This window comes from Myxocyprinus asiaticus, chromosome 29 (assembly GCF_019703515.2).
Source record: "Myxocyprinus asiaticus isolate MX2 ecotype Aquarium Trade chromosome 29, UBuf_Myxa_2, whole genome shotgun sequence".
Taxonomy (NCBI): Eukaryota; Metazoa; Chordata; class Actinopteri; order Cypriniformes; family Catostomidae; genus Myxocyprinus; species Myxocyprinus asiaticus.
Window position 1 is genome coordinate 27,473,563 of NC_059372.1, and position 14,036 is coordinate 27,487,598.

The 14,036-nt window shown below is 39.7% G+C and overlaps 1 protein-coding gene across 2 annotated transcripts in view; it reads left to right on the forward strand.

Moving 5' to 3' along the window:
* The window catches only part of pard6b (par-6 partitioning defective 6 homolog beta (C. elegans)), a 38,389-nt gene that overhangs the window by 8,589 nt on the left and 15,764 nt on the right, over nucleotides 1-14,036 (forward strand). The gene's annotated exons all lie outside the window — the stretch shown is intronic.

The window sequence follows — 14,036 nt, forward strand, 5'->3', positions numbered from 1 at the left end:
TCAAAACACCTGCAAAGGTTTCCTGAGCCTTCAAAATGGTCTCTCAGTTTGGTTCACTAGGCTACACAATCATGGGGAAGACTGCTGATCTGACAGTTGTCCAGAAGACAATCATTGACACCCTTCACAAGGAGGGTAAGCCACAAACAGTCATTGCCAAAGAAGCTGGCTGTTCACAGAGTGCTGTATCCAAGCATGTTAACAAAAAGTTGAGTGGAAGGAAAAAGTGTGGAAGAAAAAGATGCACAATGAGGATTGTCAAGCAAAATCGATTCAAGAATTTGGGTGAACTTCACAAGGAATGGACTGAGGCTGGGGTCAAGGCATCAAGAGCCACCACACACAGACGTGTCAAGGAATTTGGCTACAGTTGTTGTATTCCTCTTGTTAAGCCACTCCTGAACCACAGACAACATCAGAGGCATCTTACCTGGGCTAAGGAGAAGAAGAACTGGACTGTTGCCCAGTGGTCCAAAGTCCTCTCTTCAGATGAGAGCAAGTTTTGTATTTCATTTGGAAACCAAGGTCCTAGAGTCTGGAGGAAGGGTGGAGAAGCTCATAGCCCAAGTTGCTTGAAGTCCAGTGTTAAGTTTCCACAGTCTGTGATGATTTGGGGTGCAATGTCATCTGCTGGTGTTGGTCCATTGTGTTTTTTGAAAACCAAAGTCACTGCACCCGTTTACCAAGAAATTTTGAAGCACTTCATGCTTCCTTCTGCTGACCAGCTTTTTAAAGATGCTGATTTCATTTTCCAGCAGGATTTGGCACCTGCCCACACTGCCAAAAGCACCAAAAGTTGGTTAAATGACCATGGTGTTGGTGTGCTTGACTGGCCAGCAAACTCACCAGACCTGAACCCCATAGAGAATCTATGGGGTATTGTCAAGAGGAAAATGAGAAACAAGAGACCAAAAAAATGCAGATGAGCTGAAGGCCACTGTCAAAGAAACCTGGGCTTCCATACCACCTCAGCAGTGCCACAAACTGATCACCTCCATGCCACGCCGAACTGAGGCAGTAATTAAAGCAAAAGGAGCCCCTACCAAGTATTGAGTACATATACAGTAAATGAACATACTTTCCAGAAGGCCAACAATTCACTAAAAATGTTTTTTTTATTGGTCTTATGATGTATTCTAATTTTTTTGAGATAGTGAATTGGTGGGTTTTTGTTAAATGTGAGCCAAAATCATCACAATTAAAAGAACCAAAGACTTAAACTACTTCAGTCTGTGTGCATTGAATTTATTTAATACACGAGTTTCACAATTTGAGTTGAATTACTGAAATAAATGAACTTTTCCACGACATTCTAATTTATTGAGATGCACCTGTATATAGGAAAACAAGCCAAAACAAAAACAAATAATTATTATTATTTTTTTTTTTTTTGCAGTGTATAATGGGGCGAAGACTACCCTCTCTCACCTTTTTGTTCACTTCAATCCATCTTTAACTCACAAAAAAACAAACTCTTTCTTATTAATAAAGCTGCGTTTTGCCAATTTTCTTCACGATAAGAAATGCACAGTGACATATATTATGATTCAATAAGTTGCCATCGCATAATAATCTAGCTGCATTAAGCGCGCGCACTTGAGGGACGAGCATCCCCGCAACAGAGTGTACCTCAGCCGGGTGCAGTTTCAGTCTCTCCCCCTTAGATCGGGACACTTCGCGCAACTCATAGAAGAGGCGCTGACCGCACAGAGAAATGCCAGTTTCCTTATTATTTTAACCTTAATAAAGCTATAACTCATTAAATAGAACTGCATTAAAGATGTAACGCCAGGGTGTTTCCTTTAAAGACGCTCGACACGCAAGTATTGCTTAAGCTGAGCGTCAGCTCCGGCTCTGCTTATTCCACAACAAGAGTGCTTCTGTATTTACTTATTTTGTATTTTTGCATTATAATATCCTCATACTTTGCAATCTACATCACCTGAAGCTGTTTGAAAAGTTTAGAGTGCGTCTGGACTGTGAGACGTTTTCTTCCTCTCCTCAGTCAGGCGTGAGCTGCAGTGCTGCTCTTGTGTGCAATCATTAGAGTTTCATATGATCTTGTTACGTTAAGATCAAACGACTATTCGATAACGTCGACTAATCGTTTCAGCCCTAGTGGAGAGAGAGAGGTAGTTGTCTGTGTGTGATTTTTATATGTATTTTTTTTTTCTTTATTAGTTGTTAGGATTTTTGTTTTTGTTTTCTTTTGTATGTGTTCATGTATGACCACAAGGGTGTTTGTTGAGGTTGGGGATGGGGAGGAGGAGGGGTGGCATTTGGTGTTAAAAGTTGATTTTGTGTATTTATGTTTTGCTTTTCTGAGTTTTAATAAAAATGTTAATCATAAAAAAAAAAAATTAAAAAAAAAATAGCACTACCAAAGTCCCTTTAAGGCAAGTCAGGTCACACATGTTTGTTACGCCTCCAGGCAGCCTGCGGAAAGGTATTTTTTATGGATTCATGTAAAGCTTCTAACTATTTGAATGGGGAAAGAATGGAATCTCCAAAGCGTTTGGTCAAGATTACGAGCAAACAACATATTTCAAATCGGCAATGAAATCTGACAAAAACCGTATCATAAATTACGCTTCTTTAAAAAAAAAATTGCATACTTTTTTCAGGCTGGTCCAGCTACTGCACATGGGGTTCTTGATGTAAACGGACAATGGCAATGTTTCTATTAAAGAGGTGATTGGCTCTATTAACTGTTAGGTGGGACTTCCATTCCTAGAGCTGCCATATTCAGCATTACAATAAGTATACCAGTGACCCGTCTCATCCTATAATCGCATCCTAAGTGCGCAATGATTTGAAGCACACGAGAATAGTAGAGTTCGACCGAAGTCCCTTTTTAAGGCAAGTCAGTACACTTAGGCGCCATCTTGGGAATGCTCCCGGCCAGCGGCATTAAAGTACAGCTCCTATCTACTTGAATGGGGAAAGACAAAAATCTCCAAAATGGTTGTTCAACATTGCGATCAAAGAACGAATTACAAATCAGCAGTAAAATCTAACAACAATGGTATCATAAATTGTGCTATTTTAGCTCAGATCAAACTAAAAAACGCTATTTTTCAGGCTGTTCCAGTTAATGCGCATGCACGTTCTCGAGTTAACTGACATGTCATATGCAATGTCTGTATCTAAAAGGTGACTGGCTCTTTTACGTGTAAGGCAGCTCTTCCATTTCTAGATCCGCCATATTGGGCATTCCAATTTCTCCCATACACTCCCAGACGGTGTCTCACCTGCCTGTCTGAAAGTCTGCACTGACCAACTGGCCCCGATCTTCACACAGATCTTCAATAGATCACTGGAACAGTGTAAAATATCTTGCTGCTTCAAACACTCCACCATCATTCCGGTACCCAAAAAGCCCAAAATCACAGGACTTAATGACTACAGACCTGTCGCTCTCACGTCTGTGGTCATGAAGTCATTTGAGAGCCTGGTTTTGGCCTACCTGAAGGACATCACTGGACTCCTGCTTGACCCCCTTCAGTTTGCTTACTGAGCAAACAGGTCTGTGGATGATGCTGTCAGCATGGGACTGCATTATATCCTGCAACACCTCGACATACCTGGAACTTATGCAAGGATCATATTTGTGGACTTCAGTTCAGCCTTCAATACCATCATGCCTGATCTTCTCTCAACCAAACTGACCCAGCTTTCTGTGCCAACCGCAATCTGTCAGTGGATCAACAGCTATCTGACAGATAGGCAGCAGCTAGTGAGACTGGGGAAAATCACATTTGGGACCCTCACTATTAGCACTGGTGCTCCTCAGGGATGTTCTCTCTCCACTGCTCTTCTCCCTGTACACAAATGACTGCACTGCAAAGGACCCCTCTGTCAAGCTCCTGAGGTTTGCAGACGACACCACGGTCATTGGCCTCATCTGCGACAGTGACGAGTCTGCATACAGGTGGGAGGTTGAACAGCTGGCTGTCTGGTGTGGTCACAACAACCATGAGCTGAACACGCTCAAAACAGTGGAGATGATAGTGACTTCAGGAGAAATCCCCCCGCACTCCCCAGAGTGAGAACCTGCAGGTAGAATCACTCTGGACCCCACACACCCTGCCCACTCCCTTTTTGAACTGTTTAACGTTAGCATTTTGCTAAGCTAAAGATGTGACACTCTAATAAGGAAATAAAAAGGATAATATAATCCATTTTAATTAGATTAAACTGTTTTATTATCAATACTTTTAAGTGTTATATAGCTATATTTATATTCAACATTTCTCTTGACTCTATATTGGATGAATGAATTTTTCGCTGATATAGTAGAAATGCATTCTGTGATTTCCTTCTCCATGCTTTCAATTTAGCCAACTAAGGTATCTTAGAAAGGAGAACACCTATGATGCCTTTAAATGCTGCCTGGGTAGGCAGCTCACTTGGTTTTGGAACAAAGCTAGAGACTAAGGTATGTTGATTTGGAAATTTTCATCATATTTAGTGTGTTATTTAATGGAAGCCATAACATACACACATAAAAAGTCTATGATGTGAATCAGGGTCTATGTTTGAAATCACATAAAGATGGCCAATAGTAAGATGGTCAAACTAAGTACAACAGCTCATCTTTTGTGCAGTATCTCACCATCACTGAATGGGACACATTCAGTGATCTGGGCTAAGATAGCCTTCACTGTGGTAGTAGTTCAGGGGTGGATGGGTGTTTGTTCTGAGGCATTCTTGAGCGGTGCGCCTCATCTGTGGATTGTGTTTGGAAATCTGAGTTTTGTTCTGCCGTAGCCTGTTTTGCATTTTCAAGTGGCTTGGCTTGCAGTCAGCTTATTGGATTTTTAATAGGGATGTTTTGTAGCGTGTGAATGATAAGCATACATGTATACAAAACAATCAAACAAAGGGGGGGGGGGGGTGTAAGCATTTCTATTTGTTTTCTGTCCCAACATACACAGACACATGCACTTCCTCAAACAACATTAGGATGACCACAATACCATCAGTCCTATGCTTGTTTACATGTTACCATAGCAGCATTGAAGAGGCCCAAGCCGGCTGGGGTCAAGGGGACAAGGGATTCTTGAGAAGTGATGGAAGCAGAAAGGCATGCTGGGACTGATACACTTAAAACACCCATACATTAGCATACCTGCCTGTTGCAGATAAGCGTTTGCTGGCTTAAAGGGTGTTTCTGATCACACATCCTGCTGAGCCACTGACAGGGAATTTTTGTGTTTTTGTTTCTTTGCTTCTCTGTGCCATTCACTCCTCCTCATTTTTTCATTTATTACCGACTGATACAGAAAATACGCTCCTCTCCTCCTTGTTTTTTGCTGATCTGGTGAAATCCTGAAAATGATCATCAACTTGAGTCAAGCTAATGTACTCATTAGTAATGCTTGCATAACTATTGCTCATACTTAGGGTTAGGGATTTAAACAAACACCTAACCCTAAATGTTAAACTTTGGCTTGTAATTCCCACATCTTTGACATTAATGATACTTCAAATTGTGCTTCTTGTTGAGGAGAGATGTGCTTATACTTTAAGAATTCTTAATTTCAGTGTTCTTAACTCACATTAACTGAATGTTTGGTCGATCCATTGGTACATCTCTAGTAAAAATCCGTTAGCCTATGTTTTGAAGATTTGAACCGAACTATGTAACTTTTAGCCCTCTTGTGGATGAAGCATAAATATGCAGGTTACTTGCTGAGGAACATTGTTTTGGAAATGATGTGAGTTGGACTTCGCCTCCACTCTTCTTCGCAGATTAATCTGATGGTTTGAGGAGTAACCATGGTTACAGGTGATCATTTTATCAGAGTGAATGTCACTAACGACAACAAAACTCACCCCCTTTCCTCAAAAAATCAATAAATAATGAAAGGAAGAGAAAGATGGATATCCGAAAATATGTCTTGTATGCAGGTGAGTAGCATATCTTCCACTGTTGTTTTGATTTATTGAAAACAGTTGTTTTAAAATAAATAGCGTTACAAAAGTAAGGCAACAGTGACATTAGACATAACGATTGCTAGTCATATCAGATAAAAACGTTGGAAAGTATTATAACTTAGCTAGCAGGCAAGTAGACCAAGGTAGTAACTGGTTTAGAGATTGGCATTTTTACCACCAGCATAAAAGGTCATTTTTTTTTCCATTGTCCTTCATTCCTCGAAATGAAATTGAAAGCACTGCAGTATCACAATTCATAATAAAATGCCCCATTAGAGTGCCTAATGCTATTTAACGATCTACCGCACTAAGAGAGATACCTGGCTCACTGTCGGTCCAATAAAATATCTTACCTGTCCAGCAAGAATAATCTCTGGGTCGGTTTTAAATCCTTTAAGATCTCGGAGTTGTCGCCACCTCTGAAAAGCCAATCCGATGTTGTTTTGTGTTTTTATTACGGGCTCTGTCGCTTTCCCTTTTTGCTTGCTGACTCTTCTCGGTTCTTGTTTTCTTTATTTTGAAAACAGGTGATGCCCCAGAGGGTTGTCTTTTCGAATAATCCATGGTCAATGTCACTCATTTGTTGTGGCTACAAGCTTTCAGCTTCAAACTACTACCACACATATCACTGCACATATACATGCGCTGTAATAGCTGGATCTTCTTTTCTTTACGGACATGACGTAAACACGCACGGATGAATGACGGAAGTATGCAGTTTCCATTCCAATTTCCCTCACCAAATCCATCCCAACAGCTCTAAAATATAAATAACTATTATAGGCTTACCGTAGTGAATCGGGGTAAGGCAAAAACATGGTTTGGAAGGCGGATTGTTGGTGTATTTGCTCATTTATGAATATTTTTTCATTTCTAACAAAAAAATCTTACATAATGTAGATTTAATTTTAGTGTATCATTCATTACACACAATTTCTATTCCTCTCATAGCTTTTTCTTTGGGAACCTCCATTTGTGTTTTATTGACACCTATGATGTCTGCAGCTTTTATTGCAGTTTCAGTTTTAGGAGGAGCTGCTTTAATAAGGGAAAGGAATTCCAGGGTCAGGGAATGTCACGCTGATACACAGGAATGTTCCGAAGCGCTGGAAAATTGTTGTTATCAGGCCTCAGGAGAAAAGGGAACTGCGATCAGCCCAGTGCCTTTCAGGTGTTGTCAGTGAAGCGGAGAGGAAAATGAGGGAGATTATAGAAAGAGAGATGATCAAGTAATGGATGGAGGAGTGGAGGTTAGGTCTACATGATTTAAAAAAAAAAAAAAAAAACATAATTAAGGATTTATTCCCCTGACATTATAATTGCGATGAATTCAATTAGAATTTGCATTAAAATACTTTTTTTGTGTGGGGTATCTTCATGCCGTATTATTTATGTATGCTGCGCAACTAAAACAAGCTGAGAACTGCGTTTCTGAATTATTTTACTGCTATTATATACAGGTGCATCTCAATAAATTAGAATGTCATGGAAAAGTTCATTTATTTCAGTAATTCAACTCAAATTGTGAAACTCGTGTATTAAATAAATTCAGTGCACACAGACTGAAGTAGTTTAAGTCTTTGGTTCTTTTAATTGTGATGATTTTGGCTCACATTTAACAAAAACCCACCAATTCACTATCTCAAAAAATTAGAATACATCATAAGACCAATAAAAAAAACATTTTTAGTGAATTGTTGGCCTTCTGGAAAGTATGTTCATTTACTGTATATGTACTCAATACTTGGTAGGGGCTCCTTTTGCTTTAATTACTGCCTCAATTCGGCGTGGCATGGAGGTGATCAGTTTGTGGCACTGCCGAGGTGGTATGGAAGCCCAGGTTTCTTTGACAGTGGCCTTCAGCTCATCTGCATTTTTTGGTCTCTTGTTTCTCATTTTCCTCTTGACAATACCCCATAGATTCTCTATGGGGTTCAGGTCTGGTGAGTTTGCTGGCCAGTCAAGCACACCAACACCATGGTCATTTAACCAACTTTTGGTGCTTTTGGCAGTGTGGGCAGGTGCCAAATCCTGCTGGAAAATGAAATCAGCATCTTTAAAAAGCTGGTCAGCAGAAGGAAGCATGAAGTGCTCCAAAATCTCTTGGTAAACGGGTGCAGTGACTTTGGTTTTCAAACAACACAATGGACCAACACCAGCAGATGACATTGCACCCCAAATCATCACAGACTGTGGAAACTTAACACTGGACTTAAAGCAACTTGGGCTATGAGCTTCTCCACCCTTCCTCCAGACTCTAGGACCTTGGTTTCCAAATGAAATACAAAACTTGCTCTCATCTGAAAAGAGGACTTTGGACCACTGGGCAACAGTCCAGTTCTTCTTCTCCTTAGCCCAGGTAAGACGCCTCTGACGTTGTCTGTGGTTCAGGAGTGGCTTAACAAGAGGAATACGACAACTGTAGCCAAATTCCTTGACATGTCTGTGTGTGGTGGCTCTTGATGCCTTGACCCCAGCCTCAGTCCATTCCTTGTGAAGTTCACCCAAATTCTTGAATCGATTTTGCTTGACAATCCTCATAAGGCTGCGGTTCTCTCAGTTGGTTGGCATCTTTTTCTTCCACACTTTTTCCTTCCATTCAACTTTCTGTTAACATGCTTGGATACAGCACTCTGTGAACAGCCAGCTTCTTTGGCAATGAATGTTTGTGGCTTACCCTCCTTGTGAAGGGTGTCAGTGATAGTCTTCTGGACAACTGTCAGATCAGCAGTCTTCCCCATGATTGTGTAGCCTAGTGAACCAAACTGAGAGACCATTTTGAAGGCTCAGGAAACCTTTGCAGGTGTTTTGAGTTGATTAGCTGATTGGCGTGTCACCATATTCTAATTTTTTGAGATAGTGAATTGGTGGGTTTTTGTTAAATGTGAGCCAAAATCATCACAATTAAAAGAACCAAAGACTTAAACTACTTCAGTCTGTGTGCATTGAATTTATTTAATACACGAGTTTCACAATTTGAGTTGAATTACTGAAATAAATGAACTTTTCCACGACATTCTAATTTATTGAGATGCACCTGTACATCAGTACATCAAGACTAGTTGCCTAAACTGTCAAGTTCACATTGGCACTCTTAGCTGCATGAATAACAAAACTGCTATTCAGATTTTAGAATAATTATAAACAGAACGTTTATACGTCTGTGATTGGTTACAATGCTCAACCGCTGCAAAAACAGACTTAAATGGAATGCTGTAATTTACACTTTTTACTATTATTAAATAAAGGGATGGGCTAGTTCACCCAAAAATTCTGTCTTCATTTGCTCACCATCATGTCTTTCCAAACCCGTATGACTTTCTTTCTTCTGTAGAACACAAGAGATTTTAGGTTGAATGTTAGCCTCAGTCACCATTCACTTTCATTGCATCTTTTTGCCATGCTTTTTTTCTGCATTTTGTGTTAAAAGAAAGAAAGTCATACGGGTTTGGAAACGTTAGCTGCGTCACACTGTGTGGATTGTGGTCAGACTCGGATCTACTCTGCTGGTTAGATTAGACTGGACAACAGGAATGAAGTGGTCAGTGAACATGTTCGACGAGGTGCAACAAGAAACCAGACAAGGAAAGAGGCAAAGAAAAACATGGGAGGGCAAGAACGTATTATTATTATTTTTCTGTTGTTGGGGAAAAACAGTAGGGATGTGCACGAGTAATCAATTAATCTCATACTCGTTCTGCACCAGCTAGTCAACTATTAAAAACACTACTTGAATATCGCAAATTGACTTTCCCTTGTACATTTGACTGAATCATAATGCTGAATAATACTTCTTATTGTACTTTCCCACTGAACTTCTGTGATAAAACAAAATATAAATTTCACGTACGCTTCACACTTGTTATTTTTAATGTACATTTTAATTTACGAGTAATTGCTTACTCATATGGAATTTCTGGGCCGATACGGATAATTAACAGGTCATTATGGCCGATACCGATTATTTAAAAAATATATTTTAAGCTTTAATTTGTAATCTTTTAACATGGAACTGCTAGCTAATTAATTAAAAGCTACTCGTTTGAAAAACAGGTGTCATTTTAAAGTTTGGAAACGCTTAACTGTTGCTATTTAAGGAATAATGAACTTCTATGTAGTAATCCATTAAACCAAAAATGAGGCAGTTAACAACATGTAACGAAAATTAAACAGCAAAACTCGCAAAACAAGCCTCTAGTCTCTATACATGTTGTAATATTTATGCTAGCGCTGGTTTGTTCACTCACCAGCCACTTTATTAGGTACACCTGTACATCTTATTCATGCGATTTATCTAATCAGCCAATCGTGTGGCAGCAGTGCAGTGTATAAAATCATGCAGATATGGGTCAGGCGCTTCAATTAATGTTCACATCAACCATCAGAATGGGGGAAAAAAATGTGATCTCAGTGATTTAGACCGTGGTTTGATTGTTAGTGCCAGACTGGCTGGTTTGAGTATTTCTGTAACTGCTGATCTCTTGGAATTTTCATACACAACAGTCTCTAGAGTGTAAAGAGAATGGTGCGAAAAATAAAAAACGTCCAGCGAGCATCAGTTCTGTGGGCGAAATGCCTTGTGAATGACAGAGGAGAATGGCCAGACTGGTCCAAGCTGACAGGATGGTGACAGTAACCCAGATAAACACACGTTACAACAGTGCTATGCAGAAAAGCATTTCTGAACACACAACACGTCGAACATTGAGGCAGATGGGCTACAGAAGCAGAAGACCCCTCCGGGTACCACATCTGTCAGCCTGGAACAGGAAACTGAGGATGCAGAGGGCACAGGCTTATCAAAACTGGACAGTAGACGATTGGAAAAACATCGCCTGGTCTGACAAATCTGGATTTCTGCTGAGGTACACAAATGGTAGGCCCACTGCAGCCTCAGTTATCTGTTCTTGGCTGACAGAAGTGGAACCCAACATGGTCTTCTGCTGCTGTAGCCCATCCTTCTCAAGGTTCCACATGTTGTGCATTCTGAGATGCTATTCTGCTCACAACAATTGTACAGAGTGGTTATCTGAGTTATTGTAGCCTTTCTGTCAGCTTAAACCAGTCTGGCCATTCTCCGTTGACCTCTATCATCAACAAGGCATTTTTGTCCACAGAACTGCCCCTCACTGGTTGTTTTTGGCACCATTCTGAGTAAACTCTAGAGACTGTTGCACGTGAAAATGCCAGGAGATCAGCAGTTCCAGAAATACTCAAACCAGCCCATCTGGCACCAACAATCATGCCACGGTCGAAATTACTGAGATCACATTTTTTTCCTATTCTGATGGTTGATGTGAACCATCCTGACCCATATCTGCTTGGTTTTATACATTACACTGCTGCCACACAATTGGCTGATTAGATAATCGCACAAATAAGAAGGTGTACAGGTGTACCTAATAAAGTGGCCGGTGAGTATACAGTATGTGAGTGTGGACACACGTCTCATTCAAAGACACTTATTAAAGCGCTCGTCTGTGGCAGTTTCATTGTAGAACTTATGAAATGTGATTGCAATCGCAGTGTAAATAGGTAAAACCATCATTCACATGATGAGTTATAACTTTTTAGAAAAGTCTTAACTCATAAAATACAACAAGCACATCGGTTTCAGTCACAAACTAGCGTTTTTAGCCATCAAGTCACTCTGTGAGGATTACTTCAAGTTTTATGCACCATGTTACATTGTGTCCAGCCTTGTTTTAATTGTGATTGTTTGCTATAAGTAAGAATATGCTATTTTTCATATTCTGTTTGTTTCATGAAATAATAAGTGACAATGATTGCCCCAATAACATACAAACATGTTTCTGCCATGTTTTCCTCATGAAACACAAACAATATATGGGAAATGGCATGTTATTACTTATAGCAGATGATCTCGTTTAAAACCAGCTCCAAAATAACGTAAACGGTTGAAATAATCCTCACAGAGTGACACGAGGTTGCAACACCAGTCTGGCTCTAACTGACACCGCCAATATATCATGCATCCCTAAAAATTACTCAATAATGCCCATCCTTAGAAAACAATTGTGCAAGACCTGGTCACAGGTTAGTCCTGTTTTAGATAAAAGAGAAAGTCATTCAAAAAGACAGTGTTTCCAATTCATTCCTTGTTTATTGTGATCTTTGTAGACTTGTGCTTTTACATTTTAGGAGAGTGATTCATAGAACATATGAAATAGATCCCAACACACAAGAGAAATGGCTTGGCTCTTTATTACCTTTGTCATAAGTTTTAAATGCTAATGACAGTGACTTTAGTGTGCTTTAGTGCTTTATGATTCAGTGATGCATAATTTACCTCAGAGCAGTAAAACACCTTCAAAACTGAACCCTGAACATGTGACCTTTACCTGTCTGTAATGTGTTCTCCTGCAAATGCTTTTCAATAATGAAATGTATTAATAATTGATTTGACTTTGTTTCCAGCCGAACTGGTAAAACCTGTGCACCCTAACTCCCAGAAGTTGTGTATAGCCAAACAATCAAATCAGAGTTTGATATTTTAACAAGTGCTTGCCATTTTTCTTTGCAGTATGCTTCAGACTCTCAGTAGTCTGTGGCTGGTATGTGAGTGTGCTGTCTAGGGCTGGGCGATAGGATGATGTAATCGGATATCAACGATATCTGACAAATAACCCGATGCCGTTTGCAACACTCATTGACAGACGATGATCGACAATAGATTTTTACACAGCGTGTTGAAAGTAAAAGTTGTTCCGTGTAATGTGTCCCTGAGGACGAGATCCACGCAACCCATTTGTCATTTAATAATGTCTCTTTTAAAACCCTTTCTGTTGCTTACAGTCAGTAGTTGATCAAAAACAACAAAAAAGGAACATTTAATTCTAATCATGCCTAGGACAGATGAGATAAAGCCGTTCGAGTCTCTCTCGTTAACATGCGCTCATTTACAGACACTCTTTACAGAATTGCCATCTTTCTTAACCCTGTAAAGCCTGACATATTCAAATTTTTTTAATTTTTTTTTTTTTTTTTTTTTTTTTTTTTTTTTACATAAAACAGTTTTTAGTACCATTAGACAAACTATAAATGAAATCGTAAGAAAATAAATAAAATGTGCACGTTTAAAAAAAAAAATGATGTATCATATTTGATACATTAGGCTTTAAAGGTCATTATACAGGGGGCCTGGGTAACTCAGCGAGTAAAGACGCTGACTACCACACTGGAGTCGCGAGTTCAAATCCAGGGCGTGCTGAGTGACTCCAGCCAGGTCTCCTAAGCAACCAAATTGGCCCGGTTGCTAGGGAGGGTAGAGTCACATGGGCTAACCTCCTCGTGGTCACTATAATGTGTGGTTCTCGCTCTCGGTGGGGCATGTGGTGAGTTGCATGTGGATGCCACAGAGAATAGCATGAAGCCTCCACACGCGCTACGTCTCCTCGGTAATGCGCACAACAAGCCACGTGATAAGATGTGCAGATTGACGGTCGCAGATGCGGAGGCAACTGAGATTCGTCCTTCGCCACCCAGATTGAGGCGTGTCATTACGCCACCACGAGGACTTAGAGCGCATTGGGAATTGGGCTTTCCAAATTAGGGAGAAAATGGGAGAAAATAAAATAAAAAAAAATTATAATAATAATTAAAGGTCAAAATCCTCCTGAGGCCCAGCAGTTCAATTTTGTGTAGGACATTTGTTATTTAAGTTTTTCTTTGCCCATACATGCAACAGTGGCAAATCTTGGGGTATTGTTAGAGGACTGCCTGGGCTTTTCAGAGGTACCAATTGTTTGAGAGTTTGGCCATGACAACTTCCTCTCCTTGGTATATAAATATGGATTGAAATGTATCACAGTTCAGTTCAGTACATCAAATACAATATGAATAAAATGTATTTTTTCAATTAACAATTTGTATCATATGTATGCGCCAAACCCTATATTTACATTTAAAAAAGGGAAATTGTAAATCTTTTTTCACTGGGTCTCAGGAAGATAAGATGACATCATAATAGCTTGTAATGTAAATAATGAGATCTTTATAATGACAGAGCAGGCTGCATATATGAAAATACACAGAAATATTATTTCACACTTTAAATATATCTTATAAAAGTGTCT